We start from the raw sequence: 12,514 nt of genomic DNA, 5'->3' as shown, positions 1-12,514 counted from the left end.
ATGATTATTCACAACTTCTAGCATAATTTTGGTCATGGAGATATGCCACTGTTAAGACTAAAACTTGTAGTTAAATATATGGCACAGCATGATGAACACACCTTAAGTTACATTTATTTCACTTCTAAAATATAATTATGAAATGACATCTGACAGTAGCATATACCTGTAGCCCTTGCCCCACAAAAGTTCACACAATGGCATATCTGTAGCTTTAAAGTTTGAGACCAGCCCAGGGAACACCATGAGTGTCAGATGAGAGAGGCCTATACAGATAGAAATAAGGAAAGGAATGCAAAAAGGGGACAGGAAGGGAAGGAGGAAGGGAAGTGGAAGGGAATAAAAAGAGAAATAAAGTAAAGAGTAATGATAACATAAACAAAAATATTCCCTGAAATCTGTGAAAATAGCCAAAGCTCAAGCTTTTCATATTGTTTTTCACTCAGGCTTGAGGAGTCTGAACATCTACCATTCAACATTACCCACTGTATTATGGCATTTCTTCTTGTGATAAGACACCTGACAAAAATAGATTAAAAGAAGAATATTTAATTTGATTCACTGTTTCTGAAAAGCCTAGAAGCCATGCTGGATAGGGGAGCTCCATCTGTAGTGAGGGGGCTTGTGAGAATCTGTTCACATCTTAGTGGATCAGAGGACACAGGGCACAGAACTGGAGGCCAGGCTAGACTATAGCTTTCAAAACTTGACAGAGGAGCCTCTTTTCACCAGCTGGGTACCATGTCCCAAAGGTTTCACAGCTTCTATCAGCTCCAAAGCTGTAGCAGAAGTAGTCAAACATACGTGTTTGTAAATGATATTTCATATCCAACTATACATTCATCAAGTGATATTTCTAGTAGCAACAATATGATGAAATAGAAAAAAGCATAAATGTTTCTGTTCATTCAAGATTTATTATGCACAATCTAAATGAATAGAGAATTTGAAGACAAAATCAATAGTGATTAAAAATATATAACCTTAACCATAACATGTGCTCAGTACTTTATTTGCCCTATCAACAAAAAGTGAAGCAATACTTTTCCAAGCTGTGACCTGTAAACTTGCTCTTAGAAAAATAATTAGAAAACATAATTTCCAGTAGACCAGACAAGAAAGTGTGCCCCTTCAGTGCTGCTCAAGCAGACTTACAAAATAATCAAGCTTGAGTTTGAAAGTCTACACGTAATGGTAGAAAAAAATGAACAAACTTAGCATTTAATCAGCTCTAGTGTCTCTAAATAACCATGACTGAAAAGAGATAAATTTTTAAATGAAAGGACCCAGAAATATGGAATCTATAAGGAATATTTCATAATAGCAAAATATTTCCAAATCTACAATCATAAATTTCTTAAATGTATTTACCATATAGAGCTGACACATCCTTAAGGTGATGTCTTGAAAAATGCTACTATTAATTATATTTTACAAATAGCATCTTGTCATATATACACACATGTAAAATCATTATAGGTAAACAAATCTGTGTTAACACCCTATGAATGTGTGGAAATGAGTCATTTGGCTTTATGAGTGTGTTGTGCTTTGTGACTCAATCAGTGAGATTTGAATAGTAGGCTTTTGTTTTTCCCATTGTTCTTGCCACAATCATGGTGTAACTGGAAGCTGTTAAAGATGCTCATGATGTATCCTGCTGGGATTTTTACCAAATATAGCCTGACAAGTACTATTGTGTAGTCAGAAACTTAAGAGTGCTTGCTGTCTTTTCATACTGAATATACTAAATAAAATATTTGACTTGTAAAAATAACAAAACATGGAAATACTAATGTTGTTAAATAGACTGTTTTGAAATATATTCACACCCATTTATACATGTATAATTTTAAACTGTTTTGCTCTAAAATAACAAAAATATTATTTGAATACTAATATTCTCCATGTCACAAAATAGAAAATATTTACTAACTGACCTTTTACAGAAAAAGTTCCTTGAACCTCTTATACTGTAGTGTCTGTAAGTAAACTGATAAACAGAAGCGAGCTCTTAAATCATGATTATTTACAAATGGATATAAATGAACATTTATCCACTCTTACCTTAAGCCTTTTGTGGCTATAAATATATCAAAAGAACGGGGGTGGGGTGCAAACAGGCAGACAAAAGCAGGAGGAATCCACTACTGCCTTTTCCTTTTCCAAAATGCAAAAGCGTTTCTGGAACTACTCACCTAAAAGAAAGAAGGATGGGGACAAAGGGAAAGAGGAAACACCATCCTGGAATGAACAATAAACCTTTACTATCTCAGAGCCATGCACATGAGTCTCCTCTGGTCATGTTAGCTGGTAGCAGAGAATCTAATAAGTTTCCTGTGGAAGTAAATAGTGATGGTGTTCCAAAACATGTAATGTGCTCACAGATGTGGATAACGGGTCAATTAACATGGTAGGAGAGGAAATTGCTTCCCCGTGGCCTAATTGATCCCCTGCACAGGTCTGCTGTTACCTCAAGGTGCTTTTCTACCTGTGCAGACAACCTGGAGGCAGCATATCTGTTTAATAAGAACAAACACGAGATTCAGGGAAAGAAAATAAAGTAAGCCACTCATTTGTCCAGGAAATGTAAATAAATAAATGCTGTTTTGCTTATCTTATAGACACAGAGCTTATTTATCCATAAGTTCTCAGATCTAAAAAGAAAAGAAAAGAAAATGTTCCACTGGAGTTGAACATTTTTCGCCCTTCAGTGTGAAATTCCAACTTTCACAGGTGTTAATGAAAGAGATGTAAGTGCATGGAAAAGACAACATGCACTGAATTATTTATAAAGGCGAATAACAAAGCAGCCCAAAGAAACCAGTCTCCTCGGAAGATGTGATGAAGTATGGAATGTTTTCTTCATGACTTCTGATCAGGGCCTTGATTAATAGACCTGGGCACTAGTCGAATTTAACCAGCTCCCTTCCCGGTATGAATACATAAATTTGTAGTTACACTGAATGAATAATTTGTCCTTTTTTTCATATTAATAGCTTTGGCTTTGTGAGATCGAAAATTTTCTTTGGAGACAATCATCTATAGCAAATTAAAATAGATATATGGCATGCATCATCTGGAAGGAAGAAAAACATGTGTTGCTCTAATTGCTAGCTTTATATTATCCACAACTTTATGAATACTTAAGCTAACATTCTCAACTCATTCTTATTTAATAAGGTGATGTGACAGAAAAGGAGATGCAGGTTAGAGATATCTCAGCAAGCAGATCAGTACATATGGCACATCATTACCAGGCTGCTTTTAACGGGGTTTTTAGAGATTTGAGCTTCACACCACAGTTGGTACAAATACATATTTTATTGTTAGTGCCCTCTCGTTATCAAATAAATATAATAGATGATTTTAGGAAATTTTGAGATTTCAAACAAATTAACTTTAATTTCACCTTTTGCCTTTTTTGAGTCATTTTCAATTCCAATTTACATGAACAATTGTGAAGCATTTAATTTCTATACCTACACATACTTTGTTAAAACTATTTTAATGCTTTAGTTGTTTAATGTCAAGACAAAGTGTCCAATATGTTTTCAAATTATCACATTTTTATTTTCCACATCTAATTTCATGTATTATGAAATTCTAATTATATTGAAATCTTTATTTCAGAATTTATTAATTCATGCTAAATAATTTAAGGAGTAGAACAATAAAACTGCATAAACTGATTCACGATTTCAGACTCCTAATTTATGACAATCCTAATTTCCACCTTTTCTCAACTATTATAGGAAACACTTTTTGAATTTTCCTTTCCTTTTCTTTTATTTTCAATTTATTTTTTTAAATCACTTTACAGCCTGACTCCAGGCCCCTCCTTCCTCTCCTCCCAGTCCTGCCCTAATACCCGACTCGCCGTTCTATCCCTTCCTTCTCACAGAAGGAAAGGCCCCTAAGGGCTACCAACCCACCCTAGCACCTCAGTCACAGGAGTACTAAGTATATCTCCTTCCAGTGAGGTCAGACAAAGTGGCCCAGCGAGGGGGAAGGGACCCAAAGACATGTAACAGAGCCCCTCCTCCCATAGTTAGGGGGCCCACATGAGGACCAAGCTACATATGTGTAGGGGCAAAGGTCCAGCCTATGCATGTTCTTTGGTTGGTGGTTCAGTCTCTGTGAGCCTCCTTGGGCCCAGCTTAGTTTACTGTGCAGGTGGTCTTCTGATCAATGAAATTGAAGATCAAGAAATAAACCCATACACCTATAGACACCGATTTTTTTGACAAAGAAGCCAAAAACCATACAATAGAAAAAAGAAAGTATAATCAACAAATGGTTCTGGTCTAACGATGTCTACATGTAGAAGAATGCACATATACCTATATTTATCACCCTCAAATGAACAAAAGCAATTTACTCTAGTGGACAAATTGTCTAAGAAAAAGTTGTCCTCCCTTCCTTCTTAATAGAAGCTTGCATTATAAATGTGTTATTTGTCTCTTCTCATGAGCCTCATGCAGCCTAATGGAAAAGTAACCAGGGCAGGTGTTGAAGAAATGTGTGTTAGATAAATTGAACAATAATAATGAGAGAGAAACCTACCTTGAGTCATCAAGATTCTGCATTTGGGAAGCTACCTACCTTCTAAAATGAAAGACTCACATACACCAAACAAAAACTTAATGTCATCCCTGTCAAAATACCTACACCATTTTTACAGAATTTGAATGATCAATTCAACAATTTCATATGGAAAAACAAAAAACCCAGAATAAACAATCCTGTGCAGTAAAAGATCCTCTGGAACAATCTTCATCCCTGATCTCAAGTTGTACTGCATAGCAATAGTAATAAAGACGGCCAGTTGAACAATGGAATCAAATTGAAGACCTAGAAATAAATCCACACATTTATGGTCATTTAATTTTTGACAAAGAAGTCAAAACCATATAATGGAAAAAAAGATAGCATCTTCAACAAATGGTGCTAGACTAACTGGATTTCTACTTGTAAAAAATGCAAATAGATCCATATTTATAACCCTGTACAAAAATAAACTCCAAGTAGATTAAAGACTTCAACATAAAACCAGACACACTAAAGCTGTCAGAAGAAAAGTGGGAAATAGGCTAGAACTCATTGGCACAGGAGACAATCCCACACCCAGCAAAGGGCTAATATATAATACATAAAATATATAAAGAACTCAAGAAATTAAATACTACCAAACCAAATAATCTGATTAAAAATAGAGTATAGATCTAAACAGAGAATTATCAGCATAGACTATCCAATGTTTGAGAAACACTTAAAGAAATGCTCAACATCCCTAGTCATCAGGGAAATGCAAATCTAAATAACTCTGAGACCCATCCCAATGACTAAGATCAAAACCTTAAGTGACAGCACATGCGAGTATGTCGAGAAAAGGGAACACTCCTCCATTGCTGGTGGGAGTGCAAACTTGTACAACCACTTTGGAAATCAATCTGGCACTTTCTGAGAAAATTGGGAATAGTGACACCTCAATACCCAGCCATGCAACTCCTGGGCATATACCCAAAAGTTGCTCCACCATATAACAAGCACACTTGCTCAACTATGTTCATAGCACCTATATTCATAATAGCCAGAATCTGAAAACAACCTAGATGTTCCTCAACCAAAGTTTCCTCCCAGTTCCTCCCTCTCACCTCCACCTTTCGTCCCTCATCTCCTTCTCAGAAGAAGAAGAAGAAGAAGAAGAAGAAGAAGAAGAAGAAGAAGAAGAAGAAGAAGAAGAAGAAGAAGAAGAAGAAGAAGATCACCAGCCTTGGTATATCAAGTTAAAATAAAATAGAAACATCTTCTATTAGGTTACATGAGGCAGCCCAGTTCAGGGAAAGGGATTCAAATGTAGACAATGTAGTCAGAGAAAGTTCTTGTTAGCATCCCCCATTAAGACTCAGTTACACAACTGTTCTGTATATGCAGAAGGCCTAGGAGTTGCCATTTTCCTAGGTTTCTGGCAATTCCCAAAGATGCCCCCATCTCATCAATTCCAGTTCTACCTTCCAAAGCGCTCTCCTTTCATCCCTCCCTCAGTTGATCTATCCTGCTCCTCTCTCCACCTGCTCATCCATCTGGTTCCCTACCTCCACCCACCCCTGATGACTATTTTATATCTCCTTCTCAGTGAGATCCAAGCACTGTTCCTTGCACTTAGCTTCTGTAGGTCTGTGGATTGTAGCACCCTGTACTTTCTCAGTACTACTCGCTTATAAGTGAGATTAAAACCACCTTTATCTTTCTGGGTCTGGGCTACTTTGCTCAGTATGATCTTTTCTAGTTCCACCCATTTGCTTGCAAATGTCATGATGTCATTTTTAAAAAGCTGAGTAATAGAACCACATGTGCTTTATCAGTTCCTCAGCTGAGGGACATCTAGGTTGTTTCCAGTTTCTGCTGTTACGAATAGCGCTGCTATGAACATAGTTTAGCAAGTGTCCTTGTGATATGGTGGAACATCTTTTGGGTATATGTTCAGGAGTTATATAGCTAGGTTTTGAGGGAGAACTATTTCCAGTTCTCTGAGAAACTCCCAAGTTGATTTACAAAGTGGTTTTACAAGTTTGCACTCCCACTATCTATGGAAGAGTGTTCCCTTTGTTCCACGTCTTTGCCAGCATATACTGTCACTTGAGTTTTCTGACCCTGGCCATTTCAATGAGTGTAAAACTGGAAGAAAGAACTGGAACTGGCCAGGGGGTTATCTTGAGCCAAGCTAGAAACCCAGCTGTTATGGAATCTCATAGTCATTTTGATTTGCATTTCTCTGATAACTAAGGATGTTGTACACTTTCAAAGTGCTTCTTTGCCATTAGAGATTCTTCTGTTGAGAAATCCATGTTTAGATCTGTATTTCTCCTTTATTTGTATTATTTGGTTTGTTGATATCTACTTTTGGATATTAGCCCTCAGTTGTATGTAGGGTTAGCAAAGATCTTTTTCCATTCTGAAGGCTACATTTAGTCCATTTGATAATGTCCTTTGTCTTACAGAAACTTTTCAGTTTCATGAAGTCACATTTACCAACTATTGATCATAGGACCTGAGCTGCTGGTGTTCTGTTCAGGAAGTTGTCTGCTATGCCATTGTAATCAAGTTATTATCTTCTTTCTCTTCTATTAGATGTAGTGTATTGGGTTTTATGTTAAAATATTTAATCCACTTGGACTTTGGTTTTGCGCAGGGTAATAAGTGTGGATCTCTTTGCATCTTTCTACATGCAGACACCCAGTTAGTCCAGCAACATTTGTTACAGATCCTTTCTTTTTCCCATTGTATTGTTTTTCCTTCTTATTCAAAAACCAAGTGTTGATAGATATACGGGTTTGCTTTGGGTCTTCAATTTGATTCCACTCATCAACCAGTCTGTTTATATGCCAATACTATGTGACTTTTACTACTTTTTTTTCTATAGCACAGCTTGAAATCAGGGATGGGGATACCTTCAGAAGTTCTTTGATTATACAGGAATGTTTTAGTTATCCTAGATTTTTAGGTTTTTCCATATAAGTTGAGTATTGTTCTTTCTAGGTCTGTAAATTACTCTTTTGGAATTTGATGGCAATTGCAATGAATCTGAATATTGTTCTTGGTAAGATGGCTATTTTTACTATGTTAATTCTACCAGTCCATAAGCTTGGAGCTATTTCTGTCTTCTTGTATCTTCTTCAATTTCTTTCTTCAAAGATTTGAAGTTCTTTTCACTTCACTTTCACTTGTTTTTTTTTAAGAATTACCCAAGGTATTTCATATTATTTGTGACTATTATGAAAGGTGTTACTTCCCTAATTTCTGTCTCATCCTTTTTATCATTTGTATATAGGAGGCACATTGACTTTCTTTTTTAGTTAATTTTTATATCCAGCCACTTTGCTGAAGGTGTTTATCAGCTGCAGAAGTTCCCTGGTAGAATTTTCTGAGGTTCCTAATATATACAATCATACCATCTGGGGGAAAAAGTTACTTTGATTTCTTCCTTTCTAATTTGTTTCCCATTGAGCTCCTTCAGTCATCTTATTGCTTTAGGTAGAACTTGAAATACAATATTGAATAGATATAAAGAAAGTGGACAATGTTCATAAGGGAGATTGATCTGAAATTCTCTTTCTTGGTTGAGTCTCTGTATGGTTTACTTATCAGTGTGACTGTAACCTCATAAAATCAACATGGCAGTGTTCCTTCTGCTTCTATATCATGTAATAGTTTGAGAAGTATTAGTATTAGTTTTTCTTTGAAACTCTTCTGCACTAAAACCATCTGGTCCTGGGCTTTTTGTTGTTGTTGTTGTTGTTGTTGTTGTTGTTGTTGTTGTTGTTGGAAGATTTTTATTGACTGCCTCTATTTTCTTTTATTTCTGCCAGCTCCCCTTCAGGGAAGTAGCAACACCAACAGGTTAACAGCACCACATACAATTCCCCATTTCCTGCTCCAAAACCCTATCTCATTTCCTGAAGGCCTATGGTTACCACTGACACCAGATAAGCACCACCCCCTACAAGACCCTGCCTGCAACTCCCCTGAAAGCACCCCTAACAGTGGTAAATTACACTTCACAGCCTGTGTTCATTTCCCATCCCAGGAGGCTGCCTGCATTCCTCAATTCCTGCGACTGCCAGGTAAGACCCTGCCCCAAGCCCTTGTCCCTCATACTCTCCTAAAACATGCCTTGAACTGCACTCCATGCCCTGGACTCCATTTTCCAGCCTACAATTTGGCCTGCTCTTCAAGAAGATCACCAGTGCTGGGCACACTGACCACACTGTTACTAGGTACCCCAGAGGCAAGGTTAACACTCAAAGCCTCAGAAGCCACACAGGCCACAAAATCCCCAGAGAAGATACCCTATTGTACATGAAAATTAGCTACTCACCAGATCTCCAGGCCACTAAGTCCAATAGACAGAGAAATATGGTGGGTTATTTTTTGGTTTTGGGTTTCCGAGACAGGGTTTCTCTGTGTAGCCTTGGCTGGCCTGGACTCACTTCGTAGACCAGGCTGGCCTCAAACTCACATTGGTCTGCCTGCCTCTGCCTCCCGAGTGCTGGGATTAAAGGCGTGTGCCACCTCGCCCCGCTTGTTGCTATTCTCTAATGACATTGCCTAATAAATGCTTATTATTAGGCTTATAATCATTACTGTTCATTGCTCTGCTTCGAGAATTTCCTAGGAAGAAAAGCTTTAGACAATGCTCCATAATTCCGGATTCTGGCTACTGCTCTAAATTCCAGCTGTGGCTGTTGCAGTCACCTTTGCTGAATTGCTGGTTTGCTATTTAACAGGTCTGCTGAAATCTTGATGACAAGAGTAGAATCACTCCAAGGAACTAGGTCTAAAAAGGTCTATTTTTCCTGTTCCCATTAACCTCTTTTCCCTCCTACATAGGGTAGGTAGGTTAGAAGGGAGGTATAAACATTAAAGAACTCCAAATAATTTTAATTTCTTACAATACTGTTTATAATTCCAATTAAAAATTTTCTCTTATAGGTAAATACACAAAATTAATGTAAAAAACTAGCATTTTCAATACCTCAATAAAAGATTTAAATGCTAATGTTTTAAATCAGGATTCAACATATTAAAAGATGTACAGATTTTCTTTAGATACTAAAATACTCAAATAAAATTTAAAAATCTATGTAATAGTAATAGTGATTTTCTCAAGGCTATAATAATGCATTTTATTTTTCATGTTTTACTTACATGATAAATATATTAATCTTTTAAGAAAAAGAGTTCAAACAATATGAAAATAAAAAATTAGAACATAATTAAAACAAAATAACTATTTTTAAGGCACAATGACATTGAAGAATTCATGGCATACTGTTATTAAAATAAATTAAAGATTTTTATTTAAAATAGACGTTATGGTTGTTATAGTCATAATACAATGATGTGTGTGTGACTATACTAAAAATAGATACATTTTGACACTTGCTAAAAGTTTAACAAAGCGAATAACAAAAGAGTACAAGAAAATATCACAGACTACTAAAATTTTTTATATGAAACATGAAGTTGAACAACATTGTAAAAGCCCTTTAGTAATTAATATATTTAAAGGCAATGGAAGTGAGTTAGCGACATGGGCAAGGCCTCCTTCATAGGAACATTTTCCAAGACCCCTGTACTCATGAGCCTCTTCCCTGAAAGGAGTCATATATGAGAGCTTGAAAAAGAACAGAAATTGAAGTTCGCATTGTGTGGTGGAGGTAAAACCACCCTTGAAGAGCTCCTTTGGTGACTCCCCTGTGGCACAGTCCCTCATCCGCATTTCCCAATCACAATAAATTAGAACTGTGAATATTAACAACAAACAGGACCTAGCTCATGCAAGCAGTATTTTTATGGATACTAAAATATCTTAAATCCTTGAGATGACTCTGAACAACGACAGAAAAAGGAAAAAAAAATATCAAAAGAAAGTGTCTAAAGCCCATGAGCTTTCTATAGCTAAAGGGCAGAGATATGTGCTGGCAGCTTTGAATGAAACAATGCTGTGTTGTAAGAAAGCAAGAAAGGACACATTTTCATAATCACTACCTTATAAAAATTTTCTCAGATGTGAATAAGCAATTGTATAATGACACTACAGGGCAAGTGAAACAGAAGACTAGCCAACTGAGGTTGTAGGACGTTAAAGATCAGCTCACTCTTTGCAAGGTGCAGAATGAACATAATTAATGAGCATAATATACAGTGTAACAATAATGTACAGTGTAAGCAATTGTACCACAAGGTCAAAACTATGCGTAGCATGTTGTAGAATGCTGGATTGCAGAAGAACAGTAGCAACTGCACATAATATAAACCAAGGAGGATTAGCTAGTGAAAGGTCGTTAAGTAGTTAGCACGTTCAGTGAGCAAGATTGGATTAGGAAAACTCCCTGTTCTGTGGGCCCAGCCAAGCGCATGTTGTAGGAGTAGACTCTTTTCTTCCTCGAGAATGAAATCTTGCACAAGCCCTATGATTTTCCACTTATTTTCAGACGATAAAAAAGGCCTCCAGGTTCAATAACAGTTCCAGTCCAGGATAACAAAATAAACTCCAGCTTTCATTTAAAGGTAAATCTCCAGGTTAGAGTCAGTGTTCTGTATCATCAGCCCTTTGTTCTGAGAGACTAAATGAAAGTTGACGGGAGGAAGGGAGGCTAGGGAGAGTGACTCTACAGGCCATCGGAAGGACAGAGTCCTTCCCCCATCATCAGCTTCAAGCAGGAAGGTGGAGAGGGTAATCTTGGCTACCCACTTTTCTTAAATTCCTTCTGAATTCCCTACTGCTGAAGAGGAAACCCCAGGAAATAAACTGGAGAAAGAGAAAGAAATGTTTACTGGAAAGTCCTAGACTGATCTGATGTTCATTCCTCGTGACCTGGGCTCATGTTTAATGTGAACTTTGTTGGTGGTGGTGGTGGTGGTGGTGGTGGTGGTGGTTTTTTGTTTGTTTGTTTGGTTGGTTGGTTGGTGGCATTGCTCTTAGGACCTTACTGATAGAAACTGCCTTTTCTTTGGCAGGTTACTAGAAATCTCCCCCAGAACCACTTCAAATGTACATGAGGCTCCCAGGAATGACACACCTTGACCCCAAAATTGGGGTGAACAACACCTGCTGCATTTTTTCCCACTGTCCTGATGTTTCCGCCCTTGACACTTTTGCCTTCAGTTTGCCAAAATGCACAAGTTAGGCCTTTGTCTTGCCTGTCGTCCTTTGTAGCCCTGTCCTTGGGCTTAGGGAATTTAATCATTGAGCTCTGTTCTTCCTCGGAGCATACTTAGCTAAAGGGCACACTCTTCGTGCACAGGCCAGTGCAAATCAATCCTTTTCTACAAAAGCAGTTTTCTTGTGTCCCTCTTCTAGTCTTATCATTTGCATCAGAGTTCTTGTCCTCTGTAGTTCCCACTTTGCCCTCTTTGTTTCAGCCCGAAACTAAGACAAAAGCCAGTGTGATTTTACCACTGTAATAAGAAGTGCTGAATCAAAGGTAAGCGTGGTTGGCACAAATGAAGGACCAACTATCATAAAGCCAGAGAAATATTTTTAAAGTGAAAATATGAACATAATAATTGATAAAACTACACATTGGACTACTTCTTTCATGATAAAAGAAAGTATTTAAAATATCTATCTATACATTTAATTTTAGAAAGCAAATAATATTTAAATTAATGAAACAGTTGTTTCCTTGAACTTGAATTACAACAGTCTCCAACACTGACCAAACAAACACAAACACACACACACAGAGCACTGATTAAATTGACAAAATTTTTATAACTTGGAAATGATTTAGTGTATTTGACAATTCCATGTTTTCCAAAGGTTTTCATGGTGTCAATGGTCCTTAGAATACCCAAGTAAAATCAAACCACCATAGTTGTGTTTAGAAACAAAAGTAATGTGGATAATTGTAACAATTATCTTGAGCATTCATGTTTAATTTGATGAAATAATCCCTAACATACCCACACAATTAGTTGCAGGCTGTGAGTGTAAACCAGCTGG

Source organism: Acomys minous (genome assembly GCF_964271855.1).
Source record: "Acomys minous genome assembly, chromosome: 9".
Taxonomy (NCBI): domain Eukaryota; kingdom Metazoa; phylum Chordata; class Mammalia; order Rodentia; family Muridae; genus Acomys; species Acomys minous.
This window is presented reverse-complemented; position numbering follows the sequence as displayed.